Below are 13,356 nucleotides of genomic sequence, written 5' to 3' on the forward strand. Positions count from 1 at the left end.
TTTTTCTTGTGCAGCAAGATAACTGTATAAATATGCATACATATATTGGATTTAACATATATTTCAACATATTTAACATGTATTGGACTACCTGCCAGCAAGAGGAGAGGATGGGGGGAAAGGAGGGGAAAATTTGGAACAAAAGGTTTTGCAAAGGTCAATGTTGGAAAAATTATCCATGCATATGCTTTGTAAATAAGAAAAAAAGGAAAAAAATTGTTAACATCCTTTGACCATTTATTTGCTGAAATATGACTTTTTGTCATATAAATTTGAAATAATTTCTTATCTATCTTGGATGTAAGACCATTATCAAAGAAACTTGCTGCAAAGATTTTTTTCCCTCAGTTACCTGTTTCCCTTCTAATTTTAACTGCATTAAATTTGGGCAAATATGTACCTTTTACATAATCAAAATTTCCATTTTATTTCCTGTGATTCTACCATTTATTTATTCATGAGCTGTTCTCTTACTCACAACGAAAGGTAATTTCTTTCTTGCTCCTCTAATTTGCTTCCAATGTTACTTTTTTTGGCCTAAGTTATATATTTGGAGATTATCTTGGTATCCAATATGAGATGAAGATCTACCTAGTTTCTGCACAATACTTATATCTTTATCCAAATCACTGGTTAAAAAACAAAAATATTTGGCAAAACAGAGTTAAGAATCTGGTCACTCTATTAAAGATTTCCTTCAGGTTGACACTGATTCTGATTACCCTTTCTGCATGCAGTCTGAATCCACCTAACTATACTATCATCCAACTCACATTTCTCCAGCTTGTCCACAAGGACCTCATGAGAGATTTTGTCAAATATCTTGCTGAAATCCAGGTATATTATATGCATGGTATTCCCTTGATCCCTGTCAAAAAAGGAAATGAGGTTAGTCTGATATGATTTGTTCTTGGCAAATTCATTCTAGCTTACACTGATCACTTCTTTTTTTAAAAAAAATTAAATGTTCACAAGTTATCCTTTAAGCAATATAGTCTGAAATTCTGTTAAGAATCAAGTTGGGCATAATGGTCTACAATTTTAAAAAATTACCTTCCTGCCTGCCTCCAGTCATTCAGCAATATGACCAACTTAGCTTTTTAATTGACTAATTAATTTTCATTTTTAAGTGACTGATTTAATTTTTTATCTTATTCTTCAAAAAGGAAGAGGGAGCAAAAGGGAGGTGAGGAAGGAAAATAAATAAGAGAGAAGAGGGGAAAGGAAGAAGAGAGAGAGGGGTGGGGGAGGGGGAGGAAGAGGGAGAGAGAGAGAGAGAGAGAGAGAGAGAGAGAGAGAGAGAAAGACAAAGAGAGCGAGAGAGATAGAAGGGGGAAAAGGATGATGAAAGGAAGGAGGGAAAAGAGAAGGAAATGAAAGGGACGGGTCTGGGCAAGGGAAACACAATTATTGAACTAAAGCACCTGAAAGAAGAAAAAGGACCTTCATAAAGAGGATAAAAAGTACAAAATAACAAGAATAATTTTTCCACATTATTTTTTACCTAAAATTAGCTTTATTAATTCTGATTTATCTGAAGATAAAAACTCTACTCAAAGGTTTTGTTATGTATATTGCTACTGAATTTTATGCCTTATAATAACATTGCTCTGCAAGACTTACAAAGAGGTTTTTGAACTTAGAAAAGAATTTCCTGGAGCTAGACACACAAACATATAAATTACTCCTCCTCAGTCTTCAACTTAATTAGTTCCCATATTAATTCTCATCAAACTATTGCAATTCAGGTATAGGTTTGGATATTTCCTTATTAATTACTAAATTTCAACATCTCTTATTAAATAATCAATTAAGTTCAGATTCACCTATAATCTTCCTTACAACTTCACATTACTTTTCATTTCAAGAAACACAGTTCCACCATTACGTTATTTCAGAATAATGAAAACCTTTTTCCAAGAATTCTGTTCTTCACAAGTTAAATGTTAAAAGAATTCCAATAGAAAAGACTTTTTTAAATCTTCTATCTTATAGTTTCTGGTAAACCATCTCTCAATAGTCTCTTTCTCCAGCCTCACTCCTCATACAATTCTCTTTATAATATTTCTTTTTAAGTTAAAAAATTCTCCCAAAAAGACTTTCCTACTAATATGGCAGAAACTAGGCATTGATCCACACTTAACACCGTACACCAAGATAAGGTCAAAAGGGATTCATGACCTAGGCATAAAGAATAAAATTATAAATAAATTAGAGGAACACAGGATAGTTTACCTCTCAGACCTGTGGAAGGGAAAGGTCTTTATGACCAAAGAAGAACTAGAGATCATTACTGATCACAAAATAGAAAATTTCGATTATACCAAACTGAAAAGTTTTTGTACAAACAAAACTAATGCAGACAAGATTAGAAGGGAAGCAATAAATTGGGAAAATATTTTTACAGTCAAAGGTTCTGATAAAGGCCTCATCTCCAAAATATATAGAGAATTAACTCTAATTTATAAAAAATCAAGCCATTCTCCAATTGAAAAATGGTCAAAGGATATGAACAGACAATTCTCAGATGAAGAAATTGAAACTATTTCTAGTCATATGAAAAGATGCTCCAAGTCATTATTAATCAGAGAAATGCAAATTAAGACAACTCTAAGATACCACTACACACCTGTCAGATTGGCTAAGATGACAGGAAAAATAATATGATTGTTGGAGGGGATGCGGAAAACTGGGACATTGATGCATTGCTGGTGGAGTTGTGAAACGAATCCAACCATTTTGGAGAGTAGTTTGGAACTATGCTCAAAAGTTATCAAACTGTGCATACCTTTTGATCCAGCAGTGTTACTACTGGGCTTATATCCCAAAGAGATTATAAAGAAGGGAAAGGGACCTGTATGTATACGAATGTTTGTGGCAGCCCTTTTTGTAGTGGCTAGAAACTGGAAACTGAATGGATGTCCATCAGTTGGAGAATGGCTGAATAAATTGTGGTATATGAATATTATGGAATATTACTGTTCTGTAAGAAATGACCAACAGGATGATTTCAGAAAGGCCTAGAGAGACTTACACAAACTGATGCTGAGTGAAATGAGCAGGACCAGGAGATCATTATATACTTCAACAACAATACTATATGATGATCAGTTCTGCTGGACCAGGCCATCCTCACAGCGAGATCAACAAATCATTTCCAATGGAGCAGTAATGAACTGAACCAGCTATGCCCAGAGAAAGAACTCTGGGAGATGACTAAAAACCATTACATTGAATTCCCAATCCCTATATTTATGCCCACATGCATTTTTGATTTCCTTCACAAGCTAATTGCACAATATTTCAGAGTCTGATTCTTTTTGTACAGCAAAATAACGTTTTGGTCATGTATACTTATTGTGTATCTAATTTATATTTTAATGTATTTAACATCTACTGGTCATCCTGCCATCTGGGGGAGGGGGTGGGGGGGTAAGAGGTGAAAAATTGGAACAAGAGGTTTGGCAATTGTTAATGCTGTAAAGTTACCCATGCATATATCCTGTAAATAAAAAGCTATTAAAAAAAAAAAAAAAAAAAAAAGACTTTCCTTCACCTTATTCCAAAGTACCAAAAAAGTCTACTTCATGATTTCTTTTAAATCATCTCCATTAACTATCTGCTATATTTAGTTTCTCTAGGATCATGCCTCATAGAATAGCATTTAAAACTGTTACTAAGCTATCCTGATTCTTAAAAAGATAGTAATAATTCTACAGTATCTATGGGAAAGATTATCAAAGGTGGGGTAGCATTTTGTTTTTGCTTATGTTAATTTGTTCTATTTTGGTTTTTTGCCTTTGCCAGGATTGAGGGGAAATGTAGGCTTTTTTCTATTTAATACAACCTATTTTCAGACTAATTGTAATCTAAAAGAACTTGATTCTAAGAGAATCCAATATTTCAATTATTTCTGCAAATATTTTCAATATAATACTTCTTTTTTTTTCTTTTTCTTTTTTTGCTGAAGCAATGGGGTTAAGTGACTTGCCCAGGGGTTAAGTGTTGTGTCTAAGGTCAGATTTGAACTCAGTTCCTCCTGACTTCAGGACTGGTGCTCTATCCCCTGCATCACCTAGCTGCCCCCTCAGTATAATACTTCTTCTGGAGATCCTAAACTAGACAAATTTTCACCTACTACAACCTCAAGGCAATTTACACAGAAATCAAAAAGATTCAAAATGTTGACATTACAGGTACTGGCTCCCTTGACAAAAAGACAACTGACTAGGACTTAAGACAGTCTTGAAGTTCATTACTCTTAAATGAAATATATTATAAGCCTCCCAAACTTATCCAAGCTAGTAATCAGAAAAAATCAGAAAAAAGACATAGTCCATTCCCAAGTCATATGCCAAGCTTTTCAAGACCTATTAATATTTAAGCTTTATTGCTGACACAGCATTTAAGAAACCAGGGGCATCCACACAAAAGGTATGACTTTAATCAAATTATTTTTTAAAATTTAAAATGTAAGGCTCTATTTTCTACCTTATGTTTTTCACTATATGAATCTTATACAGGACACATAATCAAAAAGTCGACTAAAAGAGGAGGGAAAGAGCCATTACTGCATGAAGAAAACATAGCTCCTATATTCATGCTCTTCCTCTAAATTATTTCTTTCCTACAGCATTTCAAGTTTCCCAGATATGTACTATCAAAACACTTATATATCCCTGACTCTTGAAACTTTCATTTTTAATTTCTGGAAATCTTGTAGCATTATTATGGATTCTATTCAAATCAATGTTGGACAAGTTGTCCCATACAATTATAAGTCCTACATAAATATTTTTATAATAGAACTATAGTACTTAGTAATCATAGGCAGAATAAGTAAGATATGGCAGTTGAGTCACAATCCATTCTAAGAAAAAAATACTTAAAATAAAACAAATTTCCAAAAGAATTCTATTATTGCCCCAAATGAAGAGTCTAGAAAGTACTTTTTTAATAGAGCCAAACATGATAAGCTTATTTTCATTTATTTTCAATGGGGTGGTTCTTGAGAAGGCATAGACAAAAAATCCCTATCATCTCTTAGAATTACCATCTTTATAAACAAAATTAAGAAAAATGGTCATCAAAATAACAAGATAGATTAAATCTATCAAACCAATGAACACCTTCAAGGTGAAAAAAAAAGGGGGGGGGAAGGGACGGGAATTCTATAAGACTGAGAAGGTAAATGTTAGCCTTTTGTAACAAACTGCTTTTTTCAAGTCACTATAATCAAATTTGGATGAGCAAAAGTATTCTAGTCAATCTCAAAAATGTGTAATGGAATATTGTTCTATAAGAAATGATGAGTAGGCTGATTTCAGAAAAATCTGGAAAAACTTACATGAACTGATACTGAGTAGAGTGAGCAGAGCCAGGAGAACATTGTACATTTGAGAAGAGCCAAATCCATCAAAGTTGATCATCATATAATCCTGTTTTGCTATGCACAATTTTCTCCTGGTTCTACTCACTTCACTTAGCATCAATCATGTAGGTCTCTCCAGACCTTTCTGAAATTATTCTGCTGATCATTTCTTCTAGAACAATAATATTCCTTAACATTCATATACCATAACTTATTCAGCTATTCCTCAACTGATGGGCACCCACTCAGTTTCCAGTTTCTTGCCACTACAAAAAGGGCTGCTACAAACATTTTTGCACATGTGGATCCTTTTCGATTTTTAATGATCTCTTTGGGATACAGACCCAGTAGAGACACTGATGGTATGCACAGTTTGACAGCCCTTTGGGAATAATGGAACAAAAAATCTTAAAAAAAAATGCATGCTGAAAACTATCTTTACATGTAGTTGGAAAAAAAATACTATTAAAAGAATTGGCAGAGTAGCATGACTCCTGCCTATTATCAAAGTGAAAAATATAGGTCTGCATTTGTTATTATTGGATTGTTTTACTTAACCATATTTTTTATAGATGGAATGAGGGAGGGAATGTCACCAGGAAGTAACAATGACAAAAGAAAGCATCAAAAATTGATTATTTAAAAAAAAAATAAAGCTTTAGAATAGAAAAGCCAAACCTTGAACTAGATCAATATGAACTAGCCAGTATTACAAACTGAAGAGGGTACAGTTCCTACAAACTGAATTTACTAAACTTTCAGACCTATCTAAATACATGTCATGGCTAAGATTTTAGCCATCAACAATTAATATTTATTGAATTCACCTACTAACTTATATTTACAAATATACAGAAAATTTGATAATTAAACAAAGTATTTATTAACCTCCTACTACATTTTCCAAACAATGGAAATAAAAAGACAAAAGTGAAATTATCCCTAATGTCAAAGCTCTTACATGCTACGGGGCAGATAAAATACACATATATAGAGATATACAGTACACAAAATAAACAAAGTTGAGGGAAGGGTGGGAACTGAAGATGAGGGAATGTCAGACAAGGCTTCCTCTACAAAGCAGTGCCTTCACTTAGCCTTTCAGGAAACCAGGATTCTAAGAGGAGGAGGAGGTAAGAAGGGAATATATTCCAAGCATGAAAGACTGTCAGTGTACAAGCAGAAAAAGGAGGAAACAGAGTGTTATGTAGGAGGAATAGTTTTTTAAAAAGGCCATTTGGGCAAGACAACAGAATATATAAAGGGGGAAAATGTGTAATAATGCTAAAAAAAAAAAAAAAAAAAAAAAAAGATAAAATGAAGTCATATTGCAAATGACTTTATAGTCTAAAACATGTAGTTTATATTTGATCCTAGAACAGAGAGCCACTAAGCTGACAGAAATGGAAATTTAAAATGATTTCATATTAATTAAGGAAAAGGATTTTGGGCATTGGTGTGTGTGTGTGTGTGTGTATTTAATGAAATGAAGTCTTAATTGTGTCTTGGAGGACAGACACTTGTAAAGGGGATTTATCAAAAATGGGTAACAGTTCACAAAATACAAGATTTGCCTAGCTATAATAGTCAGCACATATAGTACCACTTAAACACATACCAAATGAGTATCATAAAAACTTCTATTTAAAATAGGTAATTTGCATATCCAGAAAAAAAAAAACAAAGACTAAACTCTTCAAAGTTTTCCTAGAGAAATTTAATACCTAACTGAAACTGGTCTTTGTTAGTAAGTAGATACTGAGAAAAAACATTACAGATTACATTTAAAATAACATAAACTTCAGTCTCATCTATTTCTTTTATATTAACAAAAATGATTTCTAATTATAACCTATATAATCAACTAGATGCTGTCTACCCCCCTCTCCAAGAAAGCTGTCAAAGCACTGAAGACTGAAGTGTCATTTTAAACTAAACATATCTACCTAAGAATCATCTGAAGAATCAATCAATAAAGAAATATTTATACCTACTGTGTTAGGAGTTAGGAATATAAAGGCAAAAATGATACAAGCCTCATTCTTCAAGGAGATTACATTCCATCAAGATTTGGAGCTAAAGCAAGCTTTGGAAGTCAACTAAACTAGCCCCTTCTTTTTGACAATAATGAAACTAAGGCTGAGTGATTTGCCCAAGGTCACAAAGTGACAGTAAAAAGTTGATCCAAACTGGATGTTCTTGCAACTACAACTTTTGAGTTATAAAATGCCCCCCCAAAACTACTGCCATTTAAAAAAAAAAAAACTTTTCCCAAGCAGTATTGATTTCTCTCACTTCTCAATCCCAGAGATAAATGACATAAAATATATTTAAAATAAACTTCCACATATAAATTATTCTGCTGTGTATTTTTGTCTGTGCTTTGTATAGTTAATGTTTCTTACCATGTTTTTCTACTTTAAAGTATTACTGATAATCCATAATTATAATTTAACTGCTATGCTGGAACACAACGAAAAACTTCACATTCTAACTAAAGTATGATAATTTTTAGAAACTAAAAACAAAGGCATCCTATTTACTTCAGACTAATTTCATTTTAACAAAATCCTAAAACTGTGGAATTTCCTTTTGAAAGATAAAGATATGCATACCTACTAAGCAAGGAAAATAGCAGGAATTAGTGGCTCCAAAAGACTTATTCCCCTACCACAAGGAATCTATTCCACTCCACTGGAGGGCAGTAACAACAAGGGAAGAATGGGGCAATGAGGTACCTTTTTTCTTAGGACAACCAGTGGATGGCAGCATTTTAGTCTATAGTAAAATAAAACATCAAGTCAATTCTTATTCTCATCTGGCATGCATCCTCAATCCTCTATTCTCAAAAGGATTCCAATGTGAGAGTGGCATCTTTTAAAATTTAGTAGTCAGTACCAAAATAATCAGCCAGGGAAGCCCAGTATGGTTTCTGAAGCCAATTGACTGTTCCCAGTGTCTGCACAAAATTTGTATCTAAGTTACCCAAGCAAAGTATATGAATTTTCAACTTAACTATGCCATAAGAATAATATTAATGGAAATTATTATATCTATAAAAATACCAGTTACATCAAAATATATACCACTTCATGGACTTGGTGTCATAGCATGACATCATAATGAACCCACGTCTTATGTGCACAAAGTATGTGTATATAGTTCATTGAGCTATCTTTTGTTACTTCTAAAAGAAATACTGTTAAAGCTGATAATTCTCTGGACACACAAAGGTATTTCATGAATTGCAGTCACAACTGCTGCATGTTTTCCAGCATGGAAGGTAATTTTAAATACAGATTTCAGCTTGATATTCTATTTTTGCAGCCACTCTTCCAAAGATAACCCTCCACCTGTAAGATGCTGCAAGAAGAGCTTCACAACTCATATCTATGTATCCATGTTTTTGTTCTTTATCTCATATTTACTGTATTCAATTTTTGTCTTTGTATTTCACCCTTAACCCAAAATCAGAAGCCAAGAATCAATGCTGCCCTAATAAATATCACATCTCATCTTTAACGAACAGCCTTCCCCTCATATACCAAAAAGAAAAACCACATTCTGAACATGTATCCTTTCTCCTTTCACCATGTTGCCTCATTTTCCTTATTGGAGATGTTTAACCTGTGTTAAAAAAAAAAAAAAAGGGGGGGGAACCTAAATATTTTCCCTTTTGCTTAGTGATCTCAAGTGTAAAGACTCAAAAGGCTCCTTTTTTGCTTGGAGATGAGCAAGAAGGAAGGAGAAAGGCATCAAAGATAAATAATAAATGCTCTTAATAATTGCAATCTTTTACTTAGACCATTATACAGTGTCCACACCTGGAAGAGAAGGAAAAAAAAATACAGCCCTGTGGGAGCTTCATATACTGAAGGAGAAAGAGGCCAAGATATTTAGGGAGCTCACATCTTTTTCTCCTGTCAAACACACCATAGATTTGGGGGGGGGGGGGAGGTTCTTTCTCCTTTCACGTGTGCATTTTTTTTCCCCAAAAAGAGAGCTAGCTTTCAATCCTGGCTTCTCTGGACTCCACAAGAAACATAGCTAAAGGAGTCTTTCCCTCTCTTGTTAGCCTTTTATTCCATTCCTTTTCCCAAAGGAATTACCATCACTCTTAACAGCAGTTCCGTAAAGCATTTCACGCCCCATTGGCCAAACCCCCATCCTGTGCCTTAACCTGGCACCTTTCACAAATAATTTTCACAGATCGTTTTTAGCTGCATTTCCGCGGCACCTTTTGTAGCTCCTTGCAGCCAGCACATCCTCTGCCACGTTTAGCAAGGGAGGCTTCTTCACATCGATTCTTGGGTGCACCACCCTAAGCTGGAGAGAGGACTCGCTCTTCTGCTACCAAATTCCATGACACTACCGCCGCCGCCGGGGACAGTGAAGCCACTAACACTAACCCCTTTCTCTTCCCCTCCCATGCGGCCCCGGTCAGTGGGTGCCTGCCACCTGAAGTGCCCCCATTTCGCGCCTATCGGGCATCCACAGTCCCTCCATGGTCCATCCCACCCCCCATTCCAGCTCTTTGCCCCCCATCTCGGATTCGTGGGGGAGGGGGGTTGGCAGGGGAAAAAGAGGATGAACCTTACCGAATCACAGGAACGAGGAAGAGTTCCCTTCCTTCCTTCCTTCCTCCCTCGCCCTTTCTCTCTTACCTGCAGCTCAGATGGGTGGCCTCGCTGCAACCCGGCGTCAACGCCCACCCCCCAGTCCCAGTCCCGGCAAATCCGGGGCGATAGGGGGCTGGGGGTTGGGGGTCTCCTCTGCGGGCAGAGGCGACGATCCTCCGCGCTCGACCCCGGCAGGCGCCTCCCGAGCCTCGGACTCCTCTCTCTCAGCCGCCCGGGTCTCCTTCGTTAGGAGCCGTGCGGGGCCTCCCCCACGGGCCAACTCCAATCCGCTGTAATCTTATTCCTGTCACAGGAGCCGCGGGCGGCGGACACGGCGGCGGCAGAGGCGCCGCCTCCTCCTCCTTCTTCTCCTCCTCCTCCTCCTCAGCCTCGCCTCGCTCCCAGGGATGAGGAGGGTCTGGGTCTTTCTCGTGCACTCGCGCTCGAGCACGGGATAAGGAGGGTCCGGCGCTCGCGCCCGTGAATAAGAAGGGTCTCGCGCTAGCGTTGCTCTCCTCGCGCCCGCAGCCGCCCAGTTCCCCCTTCCAGAACTCGGGGTGGGGGTGGGGGGAGAATGGGGCGGGGCCGCTTCGGAGGAGGTAAAGAAGCGGGAGGCGGAGGGTGGGAGGGAGCGAAAGAAGGAGGTGAGATGGTAACCTCAGCTCTCTCGGTTCTCTTCTCAGTCGGCTGGGGCCCCAGCAGCAGGCAAGGCGTGTACGCGGTGCGGAGCTCGGCAGCTACAGCCACGGACTTGGCTCCCTAGCGGCGCCCACCGAAGCGCTGGGGGCGTCGGACCCCTAGGACGGGGTGGGGTAGGGTGGAGCGAGAGGGAAGCAAACCCCGCTGCTCCCGGGCCCTCCTACCGGGATCTGGAGAAGGCGGAGCGAACTAGGAAAGGAGAGCGCGTGCGTGGGGGCGAGTGCGCCCCCGCCCCGCACTGTCCTATACTGTAAGAGGAGGGGCAGGGGTGGAAGGAGAAGATGGGGCTCTGACCACCCTGCTAGCTCAAGACTTATCTACATGAGCTCTGAGCATCCTAGGATCATAGATTGAGGCCTGGAAGGTACCATCTGGTGCTACAACGTTCGTTTTACAGTGAGAAAACTGAAGTGTTTAGAGGTTGTATGACTTGCCCAAGGTCACACTGGCAATTCCTAAGGTATGGGCTGTCTTTGCATCCGTGGCACATCGTTGACCCGTACTAAATGCTTATTGGCTTGAAATGACAAAGTTAGGTTTGAACCCAAATACATTGTACTATGTTCTATCTAACTCTCTAGTTGAGATATCAGCAAACTATTAAGGAAAGGAACCTCATGGTGTCTCGAGAGGTCAGTGACACTGGTTATTTGGCATAATTTAAAATAATTGTGTAAAGGACATTGCAAACCTAGAAATGTTATACGAATGCTAGCAATTATATTATTACTAAATGAGAGATAGAGAGACAACACCCCTAAAGTATTTCTTTTCCTGGAGTGATATCTGCAGTCAGGGTTAGGCACTAGATTTCTATTCTTGCTGTTTCAAGTACCCAAGTCTTTAACTCCCACACAGGGCACCCTCCCAAAACTCTCCAACCTACAGTATTCCTATGTCCCAGTTCCAGCAGATTCTTTTTACACAGGGGCCCTCCCCAAGACATTTCTGCAAAATTAACTCGTGTCTGTTATGTTACTGGTTGATCTCTATTTAATGCTGCAATGCTGTTCTTGCCTGGGATTTTTATTCTTAACTGTATTCTAGGGTGTCCACAGGTTTTTGTGGATAGCTAATAATAGGGAGGTTTTCTCTATCAATCTGATAAACAACTAAAGCTCTTTTCTGCACCAGTTCTGGCAAACGAAATGTCCAACCAAAGAATTCATCTTGTTGAGGTGTATCTCTTTCCTGAGTCAGGCCTGATCAGGGTCAGGAGTGGAAGAAAATGAGACACTCGAGGCATTTAATATTTAACAAAAGCAAATTTACTTAACAATAGCATAGAAAGAACATACAAGAATATTCATCAAGGAGGCAGCATTGATTTGGCTGGACTCTAGTCTTCTGCTTCTGTCAGCATTTGCCATGGTGGCACACATGATTAAAAGTATGAATTAAATGTAGATGCTCTTCAACTCCTCATGTGCTGAGTTTTTGTACTCTGTGACTAAGAAACTTTGTCAATTTGTTGCTCCTGGACCAACAAAGTTTCAAGGATGATTTCATGGGGGAAACTAACCTAGCTTACATTGGAGAGACTTTAGTAAATGTTGCGCTGTGGCATTTGCCTTTGCCTACATTAACTGTAACTATATAAAAACAGATTGAAACTCTGAAATAGTTATTTAGTATCATTCCTATGGCAAAAATATCTATTTAAGATAGATGGAGGAAACAAACAGTTGACAGAAAGAAGGAAAAACTACTCAATTCCTATTTTGTATCTCTTTCTTCACCAAAGTAAATTTCAGACTATGAAATATACAACAAAAATTGAGAACTGAATGAAAACTAAGCTAAATCAGAAGGTAATAGTTACCCTCATTTAGTAAAAATCACTCTGCCTTGATGAACTATATCCCAGGATATGTGCAGATGTAATTGCTGAGCAGATTTTAATGATCTTAGAAAAGATATAGATAAAAAGGAAATATAAAGACTAGATGACATATACTTAAATTAATTTGTAAAGAATTGAACAACTGGATTGGTGTTAACCTTGAGGGAGATTTCTGGTACAATAGCCTCTTTTTTGGATCATGTATCCTTTTCAATTAAAAAAAATGTATATATACTACCTTTATTGGTTTGTTTGTAAGATATGTGCTGCCAATGTAAGATGTGTATATCCATGTGGGATGATGCACCTCAAAAAGAGACATGCATAGATATCTCAGGAATCTTATTCTCTCTTCTCCAAGGGAGATGATGATTCCTATCTTTAAGGTAACAGGAGAAAAGGTCACAAAGCTTATCACTCTGTTCTCAATTGAGAGATAAAAAGGTAATAGACTAAGATTATGTCTGCTCTACCTTTATATTACTGATCTAAGGGCATGATTTTTAGGTTTAAAAGCTCCTAGCTCTCCTGGTTGCTATTCCTTAATGTAGAAGGATACTCAAAGCTTACTTATACCTACTGACTTCCTTCCAAATGCTAGTTACACACAAGATCAACACAAATAGTGAATAGTAAATGCATTTATCCAAGCAAATGAAGAACAGAAATCAGAGAAGCTATATAAATTAAACTATATAAGAAAATACACTTGAATAAATGACTTTTTAGATGGGACTGCAATAAGATTTCATTTTGATAAAATGTTTGATAAATATTCCCAAAGAGAAATTCTGTGAAGTCTCTAGGAAGGCAAACTGGAAATA

The 13,356-nt window shown here is 37.3% G+C and overlaps 1 protein-coding gene across 8 annotated transcripts in view; it reads right to left on the reverse strand.

Annotated features, from left to right (window-relative positions):
* Nucleotides 1-10,876, reverse strand: part of TANC2 (tetratricopeptide repeat, ankyrin repeat and coiled-coil containing 2) — a 535,383-nt gene extending 524,507 nt beyond the window's left edge. For 7 of the 8 annotated variants that reach the window (XM_031965907.1, XM_031965906.1, XM_031965905.1 and 4 more), the window contains exons 1-2: nt 10,036-10,876; nt 774-868 (exon numbers count right to left, since the gene is read on the reverse strand). The gene's annotated coding sequence lies outside the window, so the exon portion shown is untranslated. The remainder of the gene's footprint in view (nt 1-773; nt 869-10,035) is intronic. The other variant, XM_031965901.1, reaches the window with a different exon arrangement.
* Between the last annotated feature and the right edge of the window lie 2,480 nt (nt 10,877-13,356).

The sequence above is a fragment of the Sarcophilus harrisii genome, chromosome 4 (genome assembly GCF_902635505.1).
Source record: "Sarcophilus harrisii chromosome 4, mSarHar1.11, whole genome shotgun sequence".
NCBI classification, from domain to species: Eukaryota; Metazoa; Chordata; class Mammalia; order Dasyuromorphia; family Dasyuridae; genus Sarcophilus; species Sarcophilus harrisii.